We start from the raw sequence: 17,893 nt of genomic DNA on the forward strand, positions 1-17,893 counted from the left end.
AAGACCTACCGAGCATAGGATGTTGAACAGAAGCAGTAATTTTTATCAGTGTACTATCTTTCCCATCTTTAGATTGATTCTTCAGGAGAAAACAGCTGACTATTAGCAAAAATAGCAGCAGCTCAACTGGAAGTAATATCACTGTTGATTGTATTGCAATGTATGGTATCATTTCAGATTTGGAAGCAAGCAACATTATCATGGCTCTGTTGTCCTTGACCTCCACCAGGTACATCTAGTCTCCTGACCCAGTCAGCATAACGCAGGAATAATATTTCTGTCTTTGAAATGGCAAGCGTGTTTTTCCCTTTCTCCTTCCAGGTTACTTATGAATTTTCAAGCCAGCTCCAAAAGCTTAGTGGAACTGTGCTGCCTCTCATTAACTGCGTTGTTGATGGCCCAGTCCTCTCTTACCTCCAACATAAGCCTGCCCCCCTCCTCTCTGTTTCAATTTCCACTTTTCTTTTCTTGTGTGCTACCCTCTTGGACCAGAAAGTAGTAGTCAGGCCACTTCTGTTAGAACTTAAAACGATGAAAGTTACAACTGGAAAAGAGCGTGTGGGAAGGTGAGTGTGGCATGGGATCATGTGCCAACCTCGATTATACTAGTACAGATCTGGAGGAATTTTGTCACATTAATCGTGTTAACTGAAAGCAAAGAGCACTGCCTGTGCATTTTCCTTTGTACTTCTTCCCTTGCTGCCAGTGGAAACAAGGATGGGTGATACGGGAGGACTAGAAATGCTGTTTGACACTGTGGGGCAGAAATTCATGTGGTCAAAGCTCAGTTAGAGTTGCAGATGGCCAGCACTGTGAAAAATAGTAAAAGGGGCTTTTTAGAATGTGTTAATAACAAAAGGCAAGCCAGAAATAACATTGGCCCACTACTTGATGAACATGGACACTTCATAAACAGGGATATAGGCAAAGTGGAGACATTTGTTGCTTTTTTTGCCTCTATCTTCAACACTGATGATGGGCTTTTGTCCTGCCACCCAGAGCCCTGGGCTAAAGGATGAAGACTGTGTAAATGATAATCTCCCAATCAACCCTGAACTTGTGCGGGATTTGCTGCTCCAGCTGGGTCCCTATAATTCAATGGGGTCTTTCATCCAAGGGTACTTAAAAAGCTGTCTGATGTCATAGTGAGACATCTTTCAATGATTTTCCAATGCTTTTGGGAGTCTGGAGAGGTACCAGTTGACTGGAAGCTGGCAAATGTTGTCCCAGTCTTCAAGAAGGGCAGAGGGGACGATTCCAGTGTCTCCAGGCCTGTTAGTCTCACTTCAGTGCCTGGAAAGATTATGGAGAAGATTATTCTGGGAGCTACTTAAAAAACCTGAGAGACAACTTAGCCATTGTTCCCAGCCAGCATGGGTTTATAAAGAGAAAGTCCTGCCTGAAAAACTCAGTTTCTTTCTACGGATAAGTTACACACTCAGTTGACCAAGGAAAACCAGTAGACATAATCTTTCTGGATTTCAGCAATGCCTTTGATAGTCTCTCACAGTATCCTCCTAAACAAAATGTCCAGCATACAGCTGGATAAACACATAATGCGGTGGATGAACATAATGCAGTTGGCTGATGAGTTGTGCTCAAAGGGTTAGAGTGAATGGGGTTACATCAGGCTGGTGATCAGTCACTAGTGGAGTTCTGCAGGAATCCATCAGTACTCTGTAATATCTTCATAAATGACCTGGATGCCATACTTGAGGTTTACTTATCAAATTTGCTGATTGTATGAAACTGGGGGGAGCTGTTAACTCCCAGGCAACAGCTTGAGTTGGAGGAGCACTATTAAGGGCAAAGAGGCCCTGCAGAGGGATACAGACAGTTTAGAGAGAAGTTTCAGTAATTACTTCATTTTTTTAAGAAGCACAGCTTGGAAAAATTACTCTGATATGTGTAATTTTTCTGTAATCTGACACTAAGAATTTTAGTACTTCGGAACAACAGTTCTCTAATCTTGCTTCATCTCCCTTGCATAAAATGCAGCTGCTTTACTGACTGTGTACATATTTGTGTATAGCATGTTGCATTTAAAATATAAACTTATGTGGTAAGGACTTTTTTTCTTGTTGTTGTTTTGAACTAATAGAACATATGCTAGTTTTTTAACAGGAATCAGTGGGTTTTCTAGAGAAAACCACTCCATGAATAAGCAAATTACTTTGAAGTAAGTGAGCCACGTACAGCTTTGGTCTCATTCACACCATGGATTAATTGTCTGATAATTCTGTCATCACTGATCTCATTTGTGAATCAGTTTACATTTCAGTTTATTTACCTGGCATACAAGTATAAAAAGAGCTATTTACCAAAAAATTTTACCTTTTTCCTTCTTGATAAGCTAAAGAAACACTTACAGTGTCATCCCTGGACCAAAAAAAAAGTGCATGGTCACACAGCCGTGCCACAGAACAGATCAGGTTGAATATTTCAGACTTACCTGCCTTGGGAGAAATGTGAAGACAGCAATTAAGTAAGGCCATTTAAAATAATTCTAAACTATCTGCATAAAAGAAAAGAATGTTTTAAGATAAATATTGCAAAATAGCTCCACTGATCTGCTTCTGCTTAGAAACTAGCCAAAACCCAACAAACCACCAGAAGAAAATCACTTCAGAGTGGTAGAGTGATTTTCCCATGTACACATCCAGAAAGGGTGATCTGGACAACACAAAGAAAAAGAATAAGGATAAATAAACAAAGTGAATGCCAGTTTAATACTCAACAGTCTGGAAATAGACTAGATTAGCCTTAATATTTCTCAAAAGTTTTGAATAATTTTTCAAGTATTTTTCACTCCCATTATATGAAATTTTTCATTGTCCCTTCACAAAAGCCATGATATATGATTACTCCATCTGCAAGCTCCTTGGAAGTATTTAGGAGGGAGTACACAGCATTTGGACTTCCAACCTCTGGTTAAATCCCAAGGTTGCTTGTCAGGTCAAGAATTGTGTCAGAGGAAACTTCAGGGGCTCAGCATCTTTGAACTGATTGTCCATAGCAGAGCTAAACCCCAAGGAAGATTTCAGATTTCTGTGGACAGCTGAGATAGGTTCGTCTTTGTAACAGCGATTGACATTGTCAGGGTTTCACTTCAGGGAAGCCAGCAGTGATGTCGCCTTTCATCACCACCAGCAGACATACCCCTCTTCATATCCACTCAGGGGAGCTAAAAAGAAGAGAAAACAGAGTTGTAGGAGTAACGTCTCAGAGAGGGAGAAGAGATCTAATTCTCTGCAGATGCTGGAAGGGAATTGAGACCCTCAATACCACTCACAGCAAAACGCAGAGCATGGGAAGCTCCTCTTTTCTTCTTGCTTTTTCCTAGGACTTTAGAGTGGATTTATTTTACCAAAGGGAGTTGACAAATTCCAATCTCCTGCTGCTGCTGCAAAGCAGGAGGCCAGCAAGAGTAATGATGCCATAATGACTCAGTGATGCCAGCAGGAGTGTTTGAAGCAGACCCAGTCAGAGCAGCAGGGTTAAAGCCCCTCCATGGTGCTTTGTAAGAAGCTGTCACAGCCTTAGACTAGTCTGCTGTTCAAAACAGCATCTGCTGTTCAAAAAATGGCTGTTTCTGGAGTGCATGAAGATGAAGTAACTCTGTGGATTTCAAGGTTCTTTTTCTCACTTTCTCTACTCCCGTAAAAAACAGAGCTTGACCTAGATAAACCGGTGAACAAGCCACAGGCTTGGTGGTGGATTGTAAAATTCTGCCATTCCACATGGGATGTGACTTTCTTATTAATTGCAAAAGACTCCGGCTGATTAATTCTAATTTTATTCCATAGTTTAAATATCTTCTGTGCAAAACAGAATTTGGATAGGAAAATTGAGAGTAAACAGGTAGATTTTGTTTCATACAGCAGTCCCATCTGTTCTGGATGTTTTGTGCTATATTTCTAATTGCATGAGGGCAAGCCCATCCAGGAAGTGACATTAGTAGAGTTAGTCTACCTTGGGGTGAGCAATATTTTGAAATGCAGAATAAAAACTACAAAACATTAACAAGAACGACCCTAAAGGGATTTGTATACTTCAATCTATGTGAAGTAGCTCATCTTTTCTGTAGATAACCTACATTTTTTAAAATTCTCAGGTCAGCAAGGTATCTTGACTTTAGTTTTGCCATCTTATTATCATCAGGCTGAAAAAACTCTTCACAATCTTCAATAATATGCCAGTGAAAAAGATATCCATCTCCTTTGCAACATGATGGTTTTATGCTTGGTAATTCAGCTGATGTCAAAATTGAGATACGTTGCTCTATGACTGACATAACTCAGACTTTGTATTTTTATTACTAAACCAACTGATTAAGCTGATATGGTCTAGGATGTGGGAGCACAGGGAACATTGAAAGAGACAATGAAAAAACACATCCAAATGCTGGTTCCTGGTAAAGAAGTGGTTGCCGATAAAATGCTGAAATGGCCTGATCTGGTACTGGATCTCTGAAGGAGTCCATCACTTACTAGCCAGCACCTTCCTATGCCCCTGAGCTTTGTTTACCCTTCCTAGAATCTGGTCAGACATGGCTAGCATCAAGTTTTTAGGCCTGCAACGTCATTACTGGAATTAGGTGAGCTGTCTGTAAATACATATATGAACAGACACATCCCAGTGGATTGAGCTAAGGGCTCTTGCCCATAGCCTGGAAGGACTGACACTGATAAAAGGACTTGCAGCTGCACAAGGCAGTGGAAAAATTGCTGATTTGGCTGCTTAAGGCTTCTTTGCTCCCTGGAAACTATTGCTGCCTTATCTGTCTCACATTATGCTGTTCTTAGGGAGGTTGATCACTACTTCGTGAATTCTTTAGTAGAAACCTTCAGTCAAAGGTGCTTGATACATGGATAGAGCAACTGTTGGCATATGGCGATACTAAAATGACAACAAACTGTGGGTCAGAGGTGAAAATACCAACCCAGCCCATGGCATGCAAGGTTTACAGTGCTGAATACAAATGGATAATACATGATAAACTCGTTAAGTAAAGCACCAGCCTTTTTCTTTCTATTAAGGGGGTAGTAAGTTTAGGCAACCACTTGCATGCTGGCTTTACTGTTCTCAGCCCTCCAGAGAAGCCTTCTTGGGGTACAGCCTGGAAAGAAACATGCTGGCTGCTCAGCTGTTTGGCTCCACACATTACGAGAGATCCACTTTATAGCTACCCCTCTGTGACCTCCAATGTTGCTTTTTAGCCAAGAGCAATCTTCTCAGCTGGGACACCGATATGGGAGTAGAAGCCTCCCCACTGACGTGTGCTGTGCTTCACACCAGCACGTTGCATGTACTCACCCGCTGCCTGCAGAGATGGCAACTCTATGCTAATTGAAGAGCTATGCCAATTAACATCATCTAGTCTGTGAGTCAGCGCAGCAGATTATACAGTTTGTTTTGGAGTCTAGCTCCAGTGTTGATCATTTACTATCAGAACTGGCTTTCTTTTTGTTTCGCTCTATTTTGCCTTAACTTGCCCCAGATGCACAAGTCTTTCAGAGGAATGCACAGCAAAGCAGCTTCTTTCTCCGTTACTACTAACTTACATCTCGTTTCTTTGAGACACTTGTGCTCCCTACTCCCTCAGGTAAGCACTGAACTCTCAAAGGCATACAATGTCAGTGAAAGGCAGACCCCTGTTTATACCACTTCCACAAACCGTGAAGCAATCTGCCTCTCATTTAAATTGTGCAGAAGTCTGATCTATAGGCTGCACGAGTAGCAAAAGAACATGACCATTAGCATCTGCAGAGAGAAATTGGATTAAGGTTACTTTATCTCTTGCAGATGTTCTGTGATCTTTTTGCCAGGTAGTAGCTAAATTGAAAGTGAATATTTTTTGGGGGAGTGGAAAAATGAAGTACTAATGTTGGCAGTGTTTTCTTATCAGTTAAATCATTAGGTAGATGATACATGGGATGAAATGATGCTCATGATACCGAGGCTGCCTGCACTGATAGCTAAAAGGCTTTAAGATGTGGTCTCTGTGGAGAGAGAGAATGGACTCAGGAAGCAAAAAAGATGTAAATATGCATACATATAACAGTGTGAACTTACCTGTTACCTATTTCCATATGTTTTATACGAAGAAAACATCACACTAAAAAATCCTGGGGTGTGATATAAAACTAGTTTAGACAAATTCTTGGGCATTCAGGCTTTTAAAATCTGCACTGTAGTGATGTAGCACTGTGAATTGTGAGGACCTTGATTCGTTGAGGAAGCATTGGAAGAACAATTAGTTTTCCTATGAAACCTAGCATAGATTTTGTCTGAGCCAGTGGAGGAGCCTTGTAGGTCAGAGTTTAGAAATATATCTTGAGGCTAATATCTTGGTCGATCACTCTTCATCCACCATTATAAATCTAGGTTTCCCTCCCAGAAAACTTGATATCCTCTTGAGCTTGTTTTCTGGCTGGGGTGAGACCAAGAAGCTGAGACTGCAGCAGCCTTTCTCAGTTATCTGTAACTTAGTCCAGCCAGTTTGCACTGAGCCTAGCTCCCACATGAGGATTTATTCCAAGTCAGAGAGGACTGCAGAAGTCTTCTTGTCAGAAAACCCTTTCAGGCGGGGCTGAGACGTCAGCAGTCAATGGCCCAGTTGTGGCCTGTGGAAACTAAACCTCAGACAAAATAAGCAGGCGCTGGCTACTCAGCAGCCTGCCAGGGATACAGGCAGATGGGTGAAATGCAGCTGGTTTAGCATCAGCACTGAGAGGATGCCTACTGGCAGAGTGGTGGTGAGGTTAGAAGGTGAAACTGTTTGGGAAACTGTCTCAGGATCCTAACTTAAGCATGAGCGAAAGGCAGTAGGCTGTCAGCTGTGAGGTACTGTGAGCTTCCTCGGGTTTAACCATTCTGCAATATCTCATTTGCCATAATTGAAGCAGATTCCTTTTTCTGTTGCCAGTCAGTGAACTTTCCTCTCAAATAAGGACCTGTGATCCTCCTCAAGATGGTTTCAGTTCACCGGAGATGGTATTTATTTTAATCACTGTAGAAGAGCAGCAGCAGGTATGGCTCACACTGGGGTGTATCTGAAGAGGGAGGACATTTCATGGACTGATAGGCCTTTTGGAATTATTTAAGAAGGTATATGAAAAGTTACCTTGTGCTGCTGCATTAGTTTACAGTACATCAGCAGTTTGCACTGCTACATCGTGCACTCAGTGCTTAACTGACAGACTAACAAAGCATGGACGAGATGGAAAAACTTTCTAGCCCCAGAACATCTTTTGCAAGTTACAGGTGAGACTGTGCAGTAAGCTTATTGCAGCTGTAGTTGCCACTGCTTCTCTCTAGGACAAGAGTCCCACCTCCAGTATTGTCAGTCAGAATTCTTTAAACCCACAAAGTAGTTTTGAAAAAAAAAGAAAAATATAATCCCTCCCCAAACTGATTTCCCTGCTGTGAATTGAATAATTCCTTTTTAATATACTAAGCCATTAAAAAAGTTAAGCTTTTTCTTTAACACCAAAGTAAGGCAACTGCACTTTGTCTGGACAAAGCAAATGCCTCAAGCTGCAGTTTCTCTTTCACCAGCTCTCAGCAAGTGGCCGTTTAGTCTTAGTTGCTCCTCACAGTGTGGTCCAATTAAGAATGGTATTAGCAGGGCAAGAACTATTTGTTCAACTGTAAAAGGTATGAGAGACAGTTCTTGTTTTGCCTGAGGTTTCAGTTCACATGTATGAGTGAAAATACAACCAGCTGGATCACTTTCCAAGAAATTCATGAATATTAGCAAGCTTTCCATTATAAGCAAGATAGATGTCCATATATAATTGAGCAGAGCAAATTCTGTTCTTCAGAAACCACAATGAGATTGGGTTTTCTTATCAACAGTGTATACCCTCCCAACAAAAAGATTTCCTAATATTTATTATGAGTGCCCTTGTTTTTTCACCATCTTTTCTTTCTGAGTGCTTCATTTGTAGAGAGAGCATGTGGAGTTCTACAGGATAGGCTGCAGATGCTTGTGGGAGAGCTGATGGCTGGACTTCTCTCACCTGCTTCACTGGGTGAAGCATTCAGAGAAGCTATTGTTTACTGTCTAACACTTAGGTAGACCTGAAATTCAGTGTCATAGAAGAAAATTCACTGTGTTCTTGTTCTGCACAGTTTCTATGTCACTAATGGATCTGCTTCTCTTAAGGAAGTCATTAAATGACAGATTACTTTCACTCATTTTCAGAAATTGAGAGCTTTAGTCTTGTTAATCTAAGATGAAACACTGTGGCTCTTCCCTGTATCTGGAGGTAAATTTCTTACCATTTTTCTCTCTTTGGTATAAAAATTGTTTGCACTGATCTTCTGGCCCATGGTGCTATACCATTACCTATAGCTGTCCAAGGGCCTTTGTACCCCTGCAGACAGGCTGCCTTTATTGCTGCTAGCCCTCCCCATGGTAGAGGGCTGATGCAAAGCTCGCTATTTTCTTGCCTTGCTCTTCTCCTTTTCCTTGCTTCCCAGCATATTTCCAATCTATTGGTGTGCAGGTCTGTAAAAAGTGATGTAGTATTAGTTGACATCTTAATGAATCACAGTTATAAGGAGCTTTCCAAAGCTGAAGCTAATGTAATATTTATGTGATATTCAACAATAGTTTAGAAATTATGAAACAATCCTGACACAAAGCAGACTAAACTCCTTTTGAGCATCCTCTCTTTGTAATCTGCTTTGTGAGATTAATAAATGTATTGATCTAGAACCCTGTTCTGGAGCAGCATAAATCACTGGAGTTAGCAGGTGAAATAGCTGCAGAAATGCACTTAACAGAGGATTTGGTATTAATTTCACCTTTGTCAGGATTTCACATCTGATTTTAGAAGGAACTATTTGCTCATTTACCTGACATGAGGTACTGATGCTGAATGGAGCCATGGGATCTCTAACACCTGGTTTGCCTGTAGGTTCCCTCAGCCCAGCTAGGGACAACTTGTGCTCCTGCCCATTTCCAAATGCAGATAACAGTTTGTTGCTACCTTGCTTTATCTAGTCGTTTAGTCTTTCCAGGTCAGCTGATACTTTGGCTGCAAGCATGCCAAAGTGTGGGTGCAGGGCTACCTGCTCAGAAAATAATGACTGACTGGTTGTGATGGTTAAGCATAACTTTAATGCCTTTTATAATTGAAAAGTTTATTGTACTGCTGATAAGAAATAATGTCTAACAATTTTCAAGTGGAACATTTTCAATTAAAATGCTTGCTACATGATGGCCTTAGTTTTCTCTTGAGTTATGATCTCGCTGAGCCTTTACTTAGCTAAGTAGCATCTTACCACATCCAAAGGCACTTTCATCCAAAGGCACTTTCATCCAAAGGTTTTTCCATTGCATACTTTCCACTTGAAAGTCTCTTTGCATTTTATTGCAAAGGCCACCAAAGAACATGGCCTTCACAATCCAGTTTGAAGGACATCAGAGAAATCAACCAGTTATAGGGCTACCACACAGAAACAGGATTTCTTTTGTTACACTGTTGGCTTTCCTGGTCCAACTGAAAAGCATAGCTGTTGTTTCTCCCTCATTTTCTGTTCTGGTGAGTTGCAGGCATACAGTGGCACTGACCTCGAAGCCACTGGGCTTGTTTTACATGCCTTACTGCATTGCCTTGTGTGTGTTTATCCCTTTCTGTCTGTGCCACATTTGCTATCTAATTCACTTCTCCACTGCATAACCTTTACTCAGCATCATATCCAGAGTCTCCAGAACCATTAAAGGGGTTTTGGAAACTCTTCCTAACCTGAGTCTGTGTTTTAGGCATGCAGCTTGAAACTGGGTAATGGATTCAAACACACGGTTCAGTGAAATCCAAAATATTTGGGTACCTGGTTAACAGGATCTTCTTTCCAGAATATGTATATTATTTCCATCAAAAATAAAACATAGAAATCCCAGGCTTTTGCCACTAGGTGGTATCCACATAAAACATCGCATGTTTTAATTGTATATGCTCCCATTTGCAGATAACATTGATCAGAATGCACTCACGATTGTTTATGGAAATGGCGAAGTCTCAAAGTTTTCTCTGGTAAAAATCTTAATACACTTTGGATACTCTGTTATCAGATAATCGTATCATAGTTTTAACAAGCTACTTTTCCCTTGATTCAGCCAAGTGCCTGGGCAGTGATGCTACCGTGTGATGTCCAGGGAGGCTTCCCCCAGCCATTTCAGGGACTCAGGAGCTGAGGTGAAGCACAGTGATCAAGAACTTATGCGGCAGCTTCTGTGTCTGGTCCCAAATCCTTCATATGAGCAAAGCCTTCTTTGAAGTCATCATGAGTTTTTGGCTGTGTAAAGCCTTTAGTATGCAGACCAGAACAGTCTCAGGTCTTAGTGTTTTGCACTTCCTAGCAGTATTTCAAATGGTGACTGGTTAGTTAATCTGTTCTCTGAGCAAGCACGAAATCTGATAAGTAACATGTCAGAAATAATTGTTAAAACAAGACCAAAATGATTTGGTTATGTCCCAACAGAATATATACAGCTAGTGAAAACTGTAATAATCCTGGGTTTCTAGCTGTGGGGGGGCTGTGTAGCACATTCCTTCATTTCAAGTCGTACAGTGAGATTAAATCACCTGCCTGTATTCATACTTAGTTCATTTTAATGTGTTACTGCAAGCACCACAAACTGCAATTTCTCCTCAAGTGGGAATAATTCTTGCAAAATATAGTTTATAATATAGTGCTGCAGGATTTAAATTTTGATGATATGCCTGCCATTGGCTTAAATTGATTTTTTATAGAGCAAAAATCAAGGCATGGATAAGAAATGGTAAAATTTGGGCCAATATCAAGTGTTGGAGTTTATTATATTTAGATATCTTTTCACAGAGCAAAAATATTTCTATCCTGGAGTGCAGAACTTAGTGAGGTAGTTCTCTTGACTGGCTTTCTACTTAGTACGTACAAACTTCTTTTCTCTTTAGGTCTCTCTGAATACATGGGAGACGACCTCAAGGCATCCAGGACCTTCTTTCCTCAAGAAAATGCTGATTAAAAATGGATGAGACAGAAATTCAAGGTCATTGATCATATGGTCCAAGTTTGGGTCAGTATTTTTTCACCTGATGGCCAAATATAATTGATACTTTGTATTTTTTAGAAGTATTTTGTTAATATTCTGCTTCTGTAGAACTTTATTCTCCTTGATTCAACTTTATCCACATTGGGTACTGTGCAAATGTTTGTATTGGCTGGTGAGGCTACATACATGGACCTATTAGCTGTGCTTTCCTTCAGGAGGACAGTGCAATTAAAATACTGAGATTCTTAGTTGCAGACACCTAAGTGGTGACCTTCATTCACTTCTTTTCTCTGTGAGCCTTTCTCTCCTGCTTCTGAAAAAAAAGAATTAACCAGCACACTGAGGAGGAGTCTGGAGTAAAGGAAAGGTTTTTCTCCTCACATGTTCTGTTGTGGCTGCTACAGTTTGTATGTTCTAAGTAAATATAGGAAAGGGAGAGATGACTCTAAAATGTAGTGCTTAGCCCTTCCACCTGTGAAGAGAGTGGGAGAGAATATGTCCATCTGGATGTATGGAGGAACACAACTTCTGTTCTCTTCCCTGTGGAGCATCCAGAGATGAACTGGAAGACAGTGTTCGTGTCCCCCCATCCTTCTCTTCTGGCTTTCTGATAGATATTATGATTGTCACCTCCTGGGACTTTAGAAGAATGGGCTAAGGTATTTAACTCCAAGGGCAGGTTTGGGTTTGCAAGTCCTGAAAGGAAGGAGTCACTCCATGTAAGGCAGAGAATTTGAAAGCCCTAAAGAGCCCTTACAGTTTTGTAACCCCTGCCTACCTCCACCATTTCCTCTGGCTGCCTACAGTGGGATATGACCTACAGCGATCAGGTAATTTTATCATTTTTCTGAAGTGGGAACCTACGTACCCACCCTGGGTTTTATGAACACTGCAAAGCAAAAAGGCACCCAAGAACAAGGGCAATAATGGAATTGCTGGTCCACAAGCACCCGATTGGGAGCTGCTGTGCACTGTTCAGGAAGTCTAGCAAGTAGGTGAACTTGGGCTTTCAGGTTATTTAGATATTATGTTTACTCCTTCTGTAGCTGTAGAAAAATTGTTGAGAATAGGATCGCATTCTTCTCTCTCACTAATCCAAATACTTCACTATCTGTTTTGTGCCAGAGGGAATGAATTAGAGAACCATGTTATTTATAAATCTTCCATCTTTGTTGATGTAAAGTGGAATGCTAATGAAATACAAAAGTATGTTATATCTGAGAGTAGCATTAGAGCTATACATACTACATTTGAAAAATTCATAGGTATTATACAATGGCATTTTCTTTATTATCTCCTCCATACCTGATAATTTCTTAAGTATTATGGTTTAAAGTTGTCAGATGTATGTTAATGTATAAATAAGGTAGAAATACAATATGATGCTGCTTAATTCAGTCATCCAATAATATATTCCATATCAAAGCATCACAATCTATTAAGCCAAAGTCATTTACTGGGAATTGACTTCAATCCTTAGGAGGCTGAAAATAGATTCAGTAGGATTAATGTCTTAATGATAATTGTTTCTGGTAATGTTTTATTTGAAATGTCCTGCTCAGCAAAGGTAATGTGACGTTTTGCTCATTAAGAATGTCTAGCCAAATTCACTGCTGACACAGGCAAGTGTAATCCCATTCACTTAATTAGAGTTGCACCTAATTACGTCAGCAGTGAATCTTGCCTGTTGGAAGAAAATAGGAAAATGTGATGGTTGAGGCTTAGAAGTCTGGAAGTGGAACACAGAGGACAAGAGAAAAAGGAATTGCCAGTATCCAAAATGACCTGGCCAGAGTTTCTCTGGAAGAGTAGCTCATAAAAGCAGCCAAAGCTGACTTCATCCTCTCCAGGAAGGGCTGTGTGTTAAATCTTGCTAAAGAAATGGTGTGAAAATAATCTGAGGTTTTAATAACCAGTTGAGAGAAACAAACACATAAGTGTTTCTAGAACAAAGAATAATTATTGCCCTTTTCTGAAAATGAAACTTGCTCTTTAGAAAGAGAATTGAGATAGCGTAGAGCCATCAATGACCTGGAGCAGGAAGGAGGCATTCACCATTAGAAGTGCTTATTAGTCCTGAAAGGATGGAATAGATAGTAGAGTAGTAGAAGACAAGTAAGGAGGCACCTGGCCACCTGTCTTCTCTCAGACAAAGACAATTACTCAAGGAGATGCCAGGTGATCCTGTCCTACGCACTGCAGCAGGAGTCCCCACTGTCACTTTGTGCAAAACCTTACTGCCTCCAGCCAAAAATTTACTTACATTGAGTCTTAAAGGGTGGGGTCTTTGAGGATGAACTTGTTTTCTGTTTTTTTTACACTGCATTTTATTTCCTTCAGGGTACTTCAAGCTCTCTTGTTGTAACATGATATCTTCATTCTAAATCTGAATCTTCATTCTATTCTAAATCTGCCCTTCTCCAGTTTACAGGTATCAGTTGGAGAAGGGCAGATTTAGACTAGACATTAGGAAAAATTTCTTCACCATGAGAATGGTGAGGCACTGGCACAGGTTGCTCAGGGAAGTTGTGGCTGCCCTGTCCCTGGAGGTGTTCAAGGCCAGGTTGTATGGGGCCTTGGTTAACGTGATCTAGTGGGATGTCCCTGCCCATGGCAGAGGGGTTGGAACTAGATGACATTTAAGGTCCCTTCCAACCCAAGCGATTCTATGATTCTATGATTCTATGATTCAGAACAGAAACTCTGAAGCATGGATCCAATGCCACTGCTGGTCTTTCTACATATACACAGAAAGAGAAAACAAAAGAATCCTTTGAACAGAAACATATGGTTTATCAATTGCATTTGATGGTGGAGATCACACCTTCCAATGGCAAAATCTACAGACCTAATGAAGGATATAGCCTTCAGTTTCTCATGCTAGTTGATTTTGGACTGTAAGGAGAGCGTCGGCAACTCCCCTGCGTCTCCAGTGAGAAGATCACAGTAAATGACAGTCTCCTGGAAGACCTGAGGACGACATGCTGTGTGCAGCCTGTGGCAATGTGGCTCCTTGCCCCTGACCTTGCTCCTGGTCCAAGGATGGGCTGGTAGAGCTGGTGTTGGAAATAGGGCCAGTGATAGCATTGATGTCAAGTGCTCTGAAGTTTATCCTTTGTCATGGGAAGTTGAAATGTTTCCTGAAAGTCTGCCTCCTAACAGAAGGTCGAAAGTTCACTGTTCATTTAAAAGATGTTTATGAAAGAAGCAAATTTGATACTTGATCTTCAACAGAGATGTAAGTGACACTAAAAAAAGGTGAAACTGAAATGAGCCCCATGGAATCTTCTTTTTTTTTTTTTTTTTAAGACTTACAGATATTTTGGAGGTATTATTTGAAGGCTTACTGTTTCTAGCATTGATCCTTGAAAAGACATTCACAAAAATATATGTGTCTTCATCCTCAGGACACCCTCTTCCCCCTCCCCATGACGTCATCCCTGGCCCTGAGTGAGCAGAAGGAGAAGGAGAAGAGGTACCATGCCATAGAGATGAAGCTCACCCTGCCTTCTGTAGAGTGTGCCTCTGAACAATGCTGTACCCCAAGGATTTTTATTCCATGTTTGATTTCCTGCTACACGTGGCACTGCATGTAATTCAGGAACTAGATATTGACTTCAGTTGAGGAATGCTAATGCCAATAAAATTGCCTGAGAACATAATTTTAAGACTCACTAGCTGGCTTTGTTTTCAGTCCATAAGCATTGCTGCTGTTACTTAAGGAGTTGTACTCAAAAGTTAAATATAAAAACATGTTTTCTTGAAAAGATTAGATAATTCATTAAGATAAAATCTATGTCAGTGGAGAATCCTCTTCCAGTATTTGAAACAGCCTGGAGAAAATGGAGAAGAGGCATATTATACAAAATAATTAGATTTTGAAGCATTTTCTGAGTGGGAAGTAAATTTTTTATGTAATAAGAAAAAACCTTAATGAAATATCTTGCCTTTTAGATTTGGCTGTGCTGCCATTCTCTGTATCATCATGATAACCTCATCAAATGCCTCACTCCATAGCATGCAACACAAAGCTATATATTAGTTTAGAGTACACATGTAATTTTTATGGAGTGATTCCTGTGTTTACATTTTCAAAATGCTCTGAGCTTTGCTCAAACATAAATGCCCTTCAATCAAACAGGCAACGTGTTATGATGGTCTGATATATTTGTTTTCTCCAGACTGAAATACCATTTCCTGGTTTACATAAAACATTTTTTTTTATTATTTTGTAGATTGGCAGAGTATTGAAACTTTTATGAACCAAGGGAATCTGCAAATGAATTGGTCTTCTGAACTATTCAGGGAACATGATTTATGGGTCAGATTCTGATCTGAGATACGGTGCAAAGAACAATTGATTTTAAGTTTTAAATTCGGGTGTTTACTAATAGACCGAACATAGAAGAAACTCAATTTGAACATCAAAATAGCAAGCTACTTTAACTGAATGATAATGTTTGACCACTGGGTTTGAATTCTAGTGAGTTGCAGGTATAGGGTGAAGGTGAAGTGGTGAATGTGCTGGACACATAATATATTTATCAATATATTATGTTATGATAATTATGTTATATTCCAGGAAGAGATTACAGGAATTACCAGGATGGAAGAAAATACTGTTACAATCATGTAACATTGTATTGGTATAAAGCTGTGCAAGAAGTATAGTGAGTGATGTGCTATCAACTCACCTAAGAGCCCAGTGTAAAGGTTTTGTTATTTGCTCAAGCACTAGCAGTTTTCCTTTATTTGTAATTTACCAGGGTTTTATGAATGTTTTCAGATGTATTTTGGTGAAAGGCAATTAAGTTCAGTCACCCAAAAACCCAGTTTATAGACTAAACCAAGAGATGTGTAGGACTGGAGATCAGAGATGCAGCAGGACTATGCAAGGGAGAAAGAGGATATCTCTTGTGCAGCAGACAATTCCTGTTGATTACCTTACATCTACATCGCAGAAGTGTGAGTTTTTTTAGGAACTCACTTTATGATTTTAAATTATCCTATGTATCATGGAAGTCTCCAAAAAGGTGTTTATCATCTCCTGTACAATCCCTTACTGTTCTGAGTCTTGGCAAGAGCAAGAATAGAGACAAAAAGTGATGGATTGTTTTTCAACCCAGACCAGTAATTTATGTAGAAAACTTCTTATACCCATTTTACCCTCAACTATCCCTCCACACCCCTATATCTTTTTAAATTGTTCCAGCTTCTCTGTGGGATAAGCAGACACAACTGGACCTTTCACTATCTCCCTAGAGTGATTCTGACTTTCCCAACACTGTCCACAATTTGTCGAGATTCCCGACATCCTGTCAAGTCAGTTCTGCAGCTCTCCTTCTCCTTAGCCACGGCATCAGTGTCAGTCAACCACTCTCCACAGACATCTATTGACCAGACTCAGAGCCTGTGGGAGGCTGCCCTCAGTGGTGCAGCAGTGCAGATGATATGCCACTGTTTGGTCTTTCTGAGTATGGCCCAAATATCTGTAAAATCTCTTTTTGCTAAGAGGTGCCTTTGGGAGTGCTGACTAAAAGGAAGCTTTAATAACTGCATCCATCATGGTGTGAGAGAAGTTGCCACAGTGATATTTATCTGTTAGCTGTGACTTAAGAAAACAGAAGTACTATCTTGCAAGATGGGATTCACACAAGTGCATTATTTATTAGTTTAGTTGTGCTATGTTTTTTTATTGGAATTTGGTTCTGTCTTACTTATCTCACAATCATAAATTTAGACTCTGGTTCTTAGTTTACTAGTTTCACAGCACCGGTAAAACTATGAATTTTTTAATTTGGAAATTACTGTGTTAGAAATTGTGATACCTGGAGTGCACAACCACACCACACCAGAGCCTGAAACTGGAATATGCAACCATGCCTCCTCCTATCACAGACAACAGAAACCCATAGTGTCCTGTACTAAATCACAAAGTACAGGACCACGATCAATGAAGATAATGGACTGATTTCTAGAAGAAGTGCAGAGGCATCAATATGCTAATTTTCTAACTGGTTGTGCCCTGCCATGGTGATAGTTTTATGTTGTTTCTGGAGGTAGTTCAAACTTTGCTGGTTTACGACTTTCACCTGCACTCTCCTGCATAGGACAGGTCCTACGTCCCTTGACATGGCCTGAGGGCCTGGAGTGACTGTGAAAATGTTCCTTATATTATAATCAGACTAAAACAGATCACTGTAACAGATCACTGTTTGGGAATTGCTTTCTCTTTGCTTCCTTTTCTGCTGCTCTCTCTTTTCCTCTAAGGACGACACAGTTGCCAAACAAAAGGGTATGTTGGTTCATGCTGCTAAAAGCAGCGCCGAGACACGAGGGTTGTGCAGGGCTGGTGGATGAGGCGAAGGCTGCGTCTTCTGCAGGTGCAGCCCAGTCGGGTCGAGGTCAGGGCTGATGGGGAGAGGTGGCCTGGAGGGAGCGTGGGATGCAGCTGCAATCTTCAGTAATAGTACTTATTGGGCACCAATAGTACCATTGGGCAGTCTTGGGGCCTGTGTTATCAAAATCTAAAGATTCAGTTATGTTGGTGCACAGATGACTCTGGATTGTATGAAGTCAGTGCACCCTTTTCCCAGAAGGTTTCCAGTGTTAGGAACAAGGCATATGGGTTTATAATTACCCAAGAGTCTGAGTTAAAAGCACTTGTCGTTCTAATCTCTGTTAAAACCTCTCTTTTCAGGGAAGACAAACATGTAGCCGTGAAAACAGCAAAAACCACCAATTGTTCCTCCAAAATAGCTCATGATGAAATAGAGGTGCTGGAAGATTTAAAAGCATCAGACCCCAGCAATGTCTAGTAAGCACACAAAGCCGACTGTGCTGTGT

This window comes from Phaenicophaeus curvirostris, chromosome Z, assembly GCF_032191515.1.
Source record: "Phaenicophaeus curvirostris isolate KB17595 chromosome Z, BPBGC_Pcur_1.0, whole genome shotgun sequence".
NCBI lineage: Eukaryota > Metazoa > Chordata > Aves > Cuculiformes > Cuculidae > Phaenicophaeus > Phaenicophaeus curvirostris.